Here is a 10,058-nt window from a genome sequence, read left to right as displayed (position 1 = left end):
TGACATGAGCATCTGAATTCATAGAAATATCATCTAAATCAATGTGGTTGCATTGGTTAATTTGAGGACAATTCTGGGTGAGATGTGGTCCTTCTAACCTTTGACAACCTACTTGCATCACGACTATAGTTTGTTGCAACTTTTTCAACTCTTTCCCGTATGATTGGAATTGATTATTCAAGCTAGCAAGAGTGATTTGCCCATTATCACTCTCTACTTGTGCTACACTTTTCCTTGGCAAATCTCGAGGTGAATGAGCCCATTCGTATTTATTAACCGAGATATCCTCTAGCAAAGTTTCGGCCGCATTCGGTGATTTATACATAAACACTCCTCCCGCAGACGCAGCAAGAGTTTGTCTTGTCAAAGCATTAGTGCCCCGGTAAAACGTGTTGATGTACTCTTTCTTAGTCAAACCATGTGGTGGACAAGCTCTCAACATCTTCTTAAAACGTATCCATGCATCATACAAAGACTCATCACTCCGTTGAGAGAATCCATTAATTTCCATTCTAAGTCGTTCCGCCTTTGATGATGGAAAGAAGTGATTGATAAATGCATCGGTTAAATCTTGAAAAGTCCTAATAGAATCGGAAGGTAAGTTCCTTAACCATACCTTCGCATCTCCTTGAAGAGTAAAGGGGAATGCCCTTAACTTAAAAGCATCATCGGTAACATCTTTGTTCTTATAGATGTCACAAATATCGTTAAATTATTGAATGTACTCGAAAGGATTATCTTCTATCAACCCATGGAAGAACATTTCTTTGATGATTGTGAAGAAATTTCCCTCGATCTTCCAATTATCGGCCCCAATGGGTGGTTTTGTAATAGTTGGAGGCACCAACGTAGGTGCAACCAACCTAGCATTCCACATTGGCGTATCATTTGAATCATCTTGTTGTTCATGATTAACCGGTAGTGGATTGTTGGGAATAGTATGACCAAATGGATTACCCTCGGGAGGAGGTGGTTGACCGTTTCCACTCATCTTTTCTAAACAAAATAGTAAAACCTCAAAATTTCTCTTTAATACCCTTTCTTCTCTACGTTTATAAACCCCGTGAACATGCTTCTCCGAATTGGAAAATGGATGTGCAAACTCTAGATACTTTTGGGATCTCCTTTTCATACACCAAAGTACCTAAACTTCAATCACAACACAAACGGTTTTCCAAACACAAATAATATATAAAACACGAAACGTAACTTCTGTAAGGATAAATCCTTACAAAAGGATTGAACAATTAAAAGCTTAAATCAAATGTTCAACTAGCTAACTGCTCCCCGGCAGCGGCGGCAAGAAAGTGTGATGCGTGTTGCACAATATATCAATTACCCTCAAATTTATACAAGATCCAAACACTACAAATAAGCACACACAACTAACGAGCACTTAAAACCCGGTTATTATAGCACATTTTATGTAAGTTTTCGTTTCAAGCTCGTCCCAAGAGAGCGGTGTAAGTCGAATAATCAAAACTATTAATTGTCCTAGGGTTTGTATGATTGGGGGGTTTTGATTGATTTTAATTAACAACTAAAACATGCACAAGTAAACAAACTTTAACTAACAATTATAACTAGCAACAAGTAGCAAGTAACTAAAAAATTGAGAACTAAATCAATTAACTAAATAGTTTTCATTTACCTAATCCTCTCTATGTTTAGATTGCCCTGTTTTACCCAAATTTTTATTGCATTAGTTGTTGAACTATTAAACGTGTGGCATTACTACCAAGTCTTAATCAAATCACACTTTGCACACTCACATAAGCATTGTATTCTAAGGTCAAGTTAATTATGAGTGGTCATTGAGATTATGCTTAGGTTGAAATCACTTAGAACCCTTCAACTATCAAAATCACTTAAGATAATCGAACACCACTATGTTGACTAAAGGCCAATTGAAAACCAACCTAAACTAAGAACACAATCACTTGAAATTTCCAATTTAGTTGTCTAGATCACTTAGAGTGTAGAAGCACAAATTTTTTCACTACTCAAATCACTTAGAGAGCTACACAATCTATGTAATCAAAGTAAAGCCTAAAACAAATGCATAGCAATGGATCTCATAGCTAACACAATAACACTTGCTCATGTATTTCATTCAAACAACTTCATTCAATGAATTGGGGCAAAATCCTTACACTAGAGATTCGTAGATAAGCAAACATAAGCAAATTAGCCAAGCATGGTGAAATGTCCCGTTCTTATTGATTAAAAACGTTCCATATTAGTTGATTTCGTTGCGAGGTTTTGACCTCTATATGAGATGTTTTTCAAAGACTTCATTCATTTTTAAAACAAACCATAACCTTTATTTCATAGATAAAGGTTTTAAAAAGCTTTACGTAGATTATCAAATAATGATAATCTAAAATATCCTGTTTACACACGACCATTACATAATGGTTTACAATACAAATATGTTACAACAAAATAAGTTTCTTGAATGCAGTTTTTACACAATATCATACAAGCATGGACTCCAAATCTCGTCCTTATTTAAGTATGCGACAGCGGAAGCTCTTAATAATCACCTGAGAATAAACATACTTAAAACGTCAACAAAAATGTTGGTGAGTTATAGGTTTAACCTATATATATCAAATCATAATAATAGACCACAAGATTTCATATTTCAATACACATCCCATACATAGAGATTAAAATCATTCATATGGTGAACACCTGGTAACCGACATTAACAAGATGCATATATAAGAATATCCTCATCATTCCGGGACACCCTTCGGATATGATATAAATTTCGAAGTACTAAAGCATCCGGTACTTTGGATGGGGTTTGTTAGGCCCAATAGATCTATCTTTAGGATTCGCGTCAATTAGGGTGTCTGTTCCCTAATTCTTAGATTACCAGACTTAATAAAAAGGGGCATATTCGATTTCGATAATTCAACCATAGAATGTAGTTTCACGTACTTGTGTCTATTTTGTAAATCATTTATAAAACCTGCATGTATTCTCATCCCAAAAATATTAGATTTTAAAAGTGGGACTATAACTCACTTTCACAGATTTTTACTTCGTCGGGAAGTAAGACTTGGCCACTGGTTGATTCACGAACCTATAACAATATATACATATATATCAAAGTATGTTCAAAATATATTTACAACACTTTTAATATATTTTGATGTTTTAAGTTTATTAAGCCAGCTGTCCTCGTTAGTAACCTACAACTAGTTGTCCACAGTTAGATGTACAGAAATAAATCAATAAATATTATCTTGAATCAATCCACGACCCAGTGTATACTTATCTCAGTATTGATCACAACTCAAACTATATATATTTTGGAATCAACCTCAACCCTGTATAGCTAACTCCAACATTCACATATAGAGTGTCTATGGTTGTTCCGAAATATATATAGATATGTCGACATGATAGGTCGAAACATTGTATACGTGTCTATGGTATCTCAAGATTACATAATATACAATACAAGTTGATTAAGTTATGGTTGGAATAGATTTGTTACCAATTTTCACGTAGCTAAAATGAGAAAAATTATCCAATCTTGTTTTACCCATAACTTCTTCATTTTAAATCCGTTTTGAGTGAATCAAATTGCTATGGTTTCATATTGAACTCTATTTTATGAATCTAAACAGAAAAAGTATAGGTTTATAGTCAGAAAAATAAGTTACAAGTCATTTTTGTAAAGGTAGTCATTTCAGTCGAAAGAACGACGTCTAGATGAACATTTTAGAAAACATACTTCCACTTTGAGTTTAACCATAATTTTTGGATATAGTTTCATGTTCATAATAAAAATCATTTTCTCAGAATAACAACTTTTAAATCAAATTTATCATAGTTTTTAATTAACTAACCCAAAACAGTCCGCGGTGTTACTACGACGGCGTAAATCCGGTTTTACGGTGTTTTTCGTGTTTCCAGGTTTTAAATCATTAAGTTAGCATATCATATAGATATAGAACATGTGTTTAGTTGATTTTAAAAGTCAAGTTAGAAGGATTAACTTTTGTTTGCGAACAAGTTTAGAATTAACTAAACTATGTTCTAGTGATTACAAGTTTAAACCTTCGAATAAGATAGCTTTATATGTATGAATCGAATGATGTTATGAACATCATTACTACCTTAAGTTCCTTGGATAAACCTACTGGAAAAGAGAAAAATGGATCTAGCTTCAACGGATCCTTGGATGGCTCGAAGTTCTTGAAGCAGAATCATGACACGAAAACAAGTTCAAGTAAGATCATCACTTAAAATAAGATTGTTATAGTTATAGAAATTGAACCAAAGTTTGAATATGATTATTACCTTGTATTAGAATGATAACCTACTGTAAGAAACAAAGATCTCTTGAGGTTGGATGATCACCTTACAAGATTGGAAGTGAGCTAGCAAACTTGAAAGTATTCTTGATTTTATGTAACTAGAACTTGTAGAATATATGAAGAACACTTAGAACTTGAAGATAGAACTTGAGAGAGATCAATTAGATGAATAAAATTGAAGAATGAAAGTGTTTGTAGGTGTTTTTGGTCGTTGGGGTATGGATTAGATATAAAGGATATGTAATTTTGTTTTCATGTAAATAAGTCATGAATGATTACTCATATTTTTGTAATTTTATGAGATATTTCATGCTAGTTGCCAAATGATGGTTCCCACATGTGTTAGGTGACTCACATGGGCTACTAAGAGCTGATCATTAGAGTGTATATACCAATAGTACATACATCTAAAAGTTGTGTATTGTACAAGTACGAATACGGGTGCATACGAGTAGAATTGTTGATGAAACTGAACGAGGATGTAATTGTAAGCATTTTTGTTAAGTAGAAGTATTTTGATAAGTGTATTGAAGTCTTTCAAAAGTTTATAAATACATATTAAAACACTACATGTATATACATTTTAACTGAGTCGTTAAGTCATCGTTAGTCGTTACATGTAAGTGTTGTTTTGAAACCTTTAGGTTAACGATCTTGTTAAATGTTGTTAACCCAATGTTTATAATATCAAATGAGATTTTAAATTATTATATTATCATGATATTATCATGTATGAATATCTCTTAATATGATATATACACAATAAATGTCTTTACAACGATAATCGTTACATATATGTCTCGTTTAAAAATCATTAAGTTAGTAGTCTTGTTTTTACATATGTAGTTCATTGTTAATATACTTAATGATATGTTTACTTATCATAGTATCATGTTAACTATATATATATATATATATATATCCATATATATGTCATCATATAGTTTTTACAAGTTTTAACGTTTGTGAATCACCGGTCAACTTGGGTAGTCAATTGTCTATATGAAACATATTTCAATTAATCATGTCTTAACAAGTTTGATTTCTTAACATGTTGGAAACATTTAATCATGTAAATATCAATCTTAATTAATATATATAAACATCGAAAAGTTCGGGTCACTACAGTACCTACCCGTTAAATAAATTTCGTCCCGAAATTTTAAGCTGTTGAAGGTGTTGACGAATCTTCTGAAAATAGATGCGGGTATTTCTTCTTCATCTGATCTTCATGCTCCCAGGTGAACTCGGGTCCTCTACGAGCATTCCATCGAACCTTAACAATTGGTATCTTGTTTTTCTTAAGTCTTTTAACCTCACGATCCATTATTTCGACGGGTTCTTCGATGAATTGAAGTTTTTCGTTGATTTGGATTTCATCTAACGGAATAGTGAGATCTTCTTTAGCAAAACATTTCTTCAAATTAGAGACGTGGAAAGTGTTATGTACAGCCGCGAGTTGTTGAGGTAACTCAAGTCGGTAAGCTACTGGTCCGACACGATCAATAATCTTGAATGGTCCAATATACCTTGGATTTAATTTCCCTCGTTTACCAAATCGAACAACGCCTTTCCAAGGTGCAACTTTAAGCATGACCATCTCTCCAATTTCAAATTCTATATCTTTTCTTTTAATGTCAGCGTAGCTCTTTTGTCGACTTTGGGCGGTTTTCAACCGTTGTTGAATTTGGATGATCTTCTCGGTAGTTTCTTGTATAATCTCCGGACCCATAATCTGTCTATCCCCCACTTCACTCCAACAAATCGGAGACCTGCACTTTCTACCATAAAGTGCTTCAAACGGCGCCATCTCAATGCTTGAATGGTAGCTGTTGTTGTAGGAAAATTCTGCTAACGGTAGATGTCGATCCCAACTGTTTCCGAAATCAATAACACATGCTCGTAGCATGTATTCAAGCGTTTGTATCGTCCTTTCGCTCTGCCCATCAGTTTGTGGATGATAGGCAGTACTCATGTCTAGACGAGTTCCTAATGCTTGCTGTAATGTCTGCCAGAATCTTGAAATAAATCTGCCATCCCTATCAGAGATAATAGAGATTGGTATTCCATGTCTGGAGACGACTTCCTTCAATTACAGTCGTGCTAACTTCTCCATCTTGTCATCTTCTCTTATTGTCAGGAAGTGTGCTGATTTGGTGAGACGATCAACTATTACCCAAATAGTATCAAAACCACTTGCAGTCCTTGGCAATTTAGTGATGAAATCCATGGTAATGTTTTCCCATTTCCATTCCGGGATTTCGGGTTGTTGAAGTAGACCTGATGGTTTCTGATGCACAGCTTTGACCTTAGAACACGTCAAACATTCTCCTACATATTTAGCAACATCGGCTTTCATACCCGGCCACCAAAAATGTTTCTTGAGATCCTTGTACATCTTCCCCGTTCCAGGATGTATTGAGTATCTGGTTTTATGAGCTTCTCTAAGTACCATTTCTCTCATATCTCCAAATTTTGGTACCCAAATCCTTTCAGCCCTATACCGGATTCCGTCTTCCCGAATATTAAGATGCTGCTCCGATCCTTTGGGTATTTCATCCTTTAAATTTCCTTCTTTTAAAACTCCTTGTTGCGCCTCCTTTATTTGAGTAGTAAGGTTATTATGAATCATTATATTCATAGATTTTACTCGAATGGGTTCTCTGTCCTTCCTGCTCAAGGCATCGGCTACCACATTTGCCTTCCCTGGGTGGTAACGAATCTCAAAGTCGTAATCATTCAACAATTCAATCCACCTACGCTGCCTCATATTCAGTTGTTTCTGATTAAATATGTGTTGAAGACTTTTGTGGTCGGTATATATAATACTTTTGACCCCATATAAGTAGTGCCTCCAAGTGTTTAATGCAAAAACAACCGCGCCTAATTCCAAATCATGCGTCGTATAATTTTGCTCGTGAATCTTCAATTGTCTAGACGCATAAGCAATCACCTTCGTTCGTTGCATTAATACACAACCGAGACCTTGCTTTGATATGTCACAATAAATCACAAAATCATCATTCCCTTCAGGCAATGACAATATAGGTGCCGTAGTTAGCTTTTTCTTCAATAACTGAAACGCTTTCTCTTCTTCATCCTTCCATTCAAATTTCTTCCCTTTATGCGTTAATGCAGTCAAGGGTTTTGCTATTCTGGAAAAGTCTTGGATGAACCTTCTGTAGTAACCAGCTAGTCCTAAAAACTGGCGTATGTGTTTCGGAGTTTTCGGGGTTTCCCACTTTTCAACAGTTTCTATCTTTGCCGGATCCACCTCAATACCTTCTTTGTTCACTATGTGACCGAGGAATTGAACTTCTTCCAACCAAAATGCACACTTTGAAAACTTAGCGTACAATTCTTCCTTCCTCAATACTTCTAACACCTTTCTCAAATGTTCACCGTGTTCTTGGTCATTCTTTGAGTAAATAAGTATGTCATCAATGAAAACAATGACAAACTTGTCAAGGTATGGTCTACACACTCGGTTCATAAGGTCCATGAACACAGCTGGTGCATTAGTTAAACCAAACGGCATGACCATAAACTCGTAATGACCGTAACGTGTTCTGAAAGCAGTCTTTGGAATATCATCTTCTTTCACCCGCATTTGATGATACCCGGAACGTAAGTCAATCTTTGAATAAACAGACTAGCCTTGTAGTTGATCAAATAAGTCATCGATTCTCGGTAGTGGGTAGCGGTTCTTGATGGTAAGTTTGTTCAACTCTCGGTAGTCGATACACAACCTGAATGTACCATCTTTCTTCTTGACAAACAAAACAGGAGCTCCCCACGGTGATGTGCTTGGTCGAATGAAACCACGCTCTAAAAGTTCTTGTAATTGGCTTTGCAGTTCTTTCATCTCGCTGGGTGCGAGTCTGTAAGGAGCACGAGCTATTGGTGCAGCTCCTGGTACAAGATCTATTTGAAATTCAACAGATCGATGTGGGGGTAATCCCGGTAATTCTTTCGGAAATACATCGGGAAATTCTTTTGCAATGGGAACATCATTGATGCTCTTTTCTTCAGTTTGTACTTTCTCGACGTGTGCTAGAACAGCATAGCAACCTTTTCTTATTAGTTTTTGTGCCTTCAAATTACTAATAAGATGTAGCTTCGTGTTGCCCTTTTCTCCGTACACCATTAAGGGTTTTCCTTTTTCTCGTATAATGCGAATTGCATTTTTGTAACAAACGATCTCTGCTTTCACTTCTTTCAACCAGTCCATACCGATTATCACATCAAAACTCCCTAACTCTACTGGTATCAAATCAATCTTAAATGTTTCGCTAACCAGTTTAATTTCTCGATTCCGACATATATTATCTGCTGAAATTAATTTACCATTTGCTAATTCGAGTAAAAATTTACTATCCAAAGGCGTCAATGGACAACTTAATTTAGCACAAAAATCTCTACTCATATAGCTTCTATCCGCACCCGAATCAAATAAAACGTAAGCAGATTTATTGTCAATAAGAAACGTACCCGTAACAAGCTCCGGGTCTTCCTGTGCCTCTGCCGCATTAATATTGAAAACTCTTCCGTGGCCTTGTCCATTCGTGTTCTCCTGGTTCGGGCAATTTCTAATAATGTGGCCCGGTTTTCCACATTTATAACAAACTACATTGGCATAAATTTCTCCGACACTACTTGCTCCGCCATTACTCGTTCCGACACCATTTGTTCCTTTCGTTCTATTAACCCCTGGTCCGTAGACCTCACACTTCGCCGCGCTATGACCATTTCTTTTACACTTGTTGCAAAATTTGGTGCAGAACCTCGAGTGATACTTTTCACACCTTTGGCATAGCTGCTTCTGATTGTTGTTGTTGTTGTTGCGGTTATTATTGTTGTTGGGATGATTGTTGTAGTTGCTGTTGTTGTTGTTGTTGTTGTTGTTGTTGTTGTTGGGCCGTTTGTTGTAGTTGCGATTGATGTTGCGATTGTTGGGATAATTGTTGCGATTATTGTTGTAATTGCTGTTGTTGTTGTATTGGTGATTCTTATCACCGTTTTCCTCCCACTTTCTTTTGACTTGCTTCACATTGGCCTCTTCAGCAGTCTGTTCTTTAATTCTTTCTTCAATCTGGTTTACTAGTTTGTGAGCCATTCTACATGCCTGTTGTATGGAGGCGGGCTCGTGTGAACTTATATCTTCTTGGATTCTTTCCGGTAATCCTTTCACAAACGCGTCAATCTTCTCTTCCTCATCTTCGAATGCTCCCGGACACAATAGGCACAATTCTGTGAATCGTCTTTCGTACGTGGTAATATCAAATTCTTGAGTTCGTAACCCTCTAAGTTCTGTCTTGAGCTTATTGACCTCGGTTCTGGGACGGTACTTCTCGTTCATCAAGTGCTTGAATGCTGACCATGGTAGTGCGTACGCATCGTCTTGTCCCACTTGCTCTAGATAGGTATTCCACCATGTTAATGCAGAACCTGTGAAAGTATGCGTAGCGTACTTCACTTTGTCCTCTTCAGTACACTTACTTATGGCAAACACCGATTCGACCTTCTCGGTCCACCATTTCAATCCGATCGGTCCTTCGGTTCCATCAAAATCCAAAGGTTTGCAGGCAGTGAATTCTTTGTAGGTGCAGCCTACATGATTTCCTGTACTGCTAGATCCAAGGTTATTGTTGGTATGTAGCGCAGCCTGTACTGCAGCTATGTTTGAAGCTAGAAAAGTGCGGAATTCCTCTTCATTCATAT

The 10,058-nt window shown here is 36.2% G+C and overlaps 1 non-coding gene across 1 annotated transcript; it reads left to right on the top strand.

Moving 5' to 3' along the window:
* Window positions 1-413: 413 nt before the first annotated feature.
* LOC139860821 (small nucleolar RNA R71) lies at window positions 414-520 on the top strand. Its single transcript, XR_011763436.1, has one exon. It is a non-coding gene; the product is annotated as a small nucleolar RNA R71 (small nucleolar RNA).
* The last annotated feature ends 9,538 nt before the right edge of the window (window positions 521-10,058 follow it).

Source organism: Rutidosis leptorrhynchoides, chromosome 7 (genome assembly GCF_046630445.1).
Source record: "Rutidosis leptorrhynchoides isolate AG116_Rl617_1_P2 chromosome 7, CSIRO_AGI_Rlap_v1, whole genome shotgun sequence".
NCBI lineage: Eukaryota > Viridiplantae > Streptophyta > Magnoliopsida > Asterales > Asteraceae > Rutidosis > Rutidosis leptorrhynchoides.
Note: the sequence above shows the minus strand (reverse complement) of the source record. Positions and strands in the feature narration are given on the sequence as shown.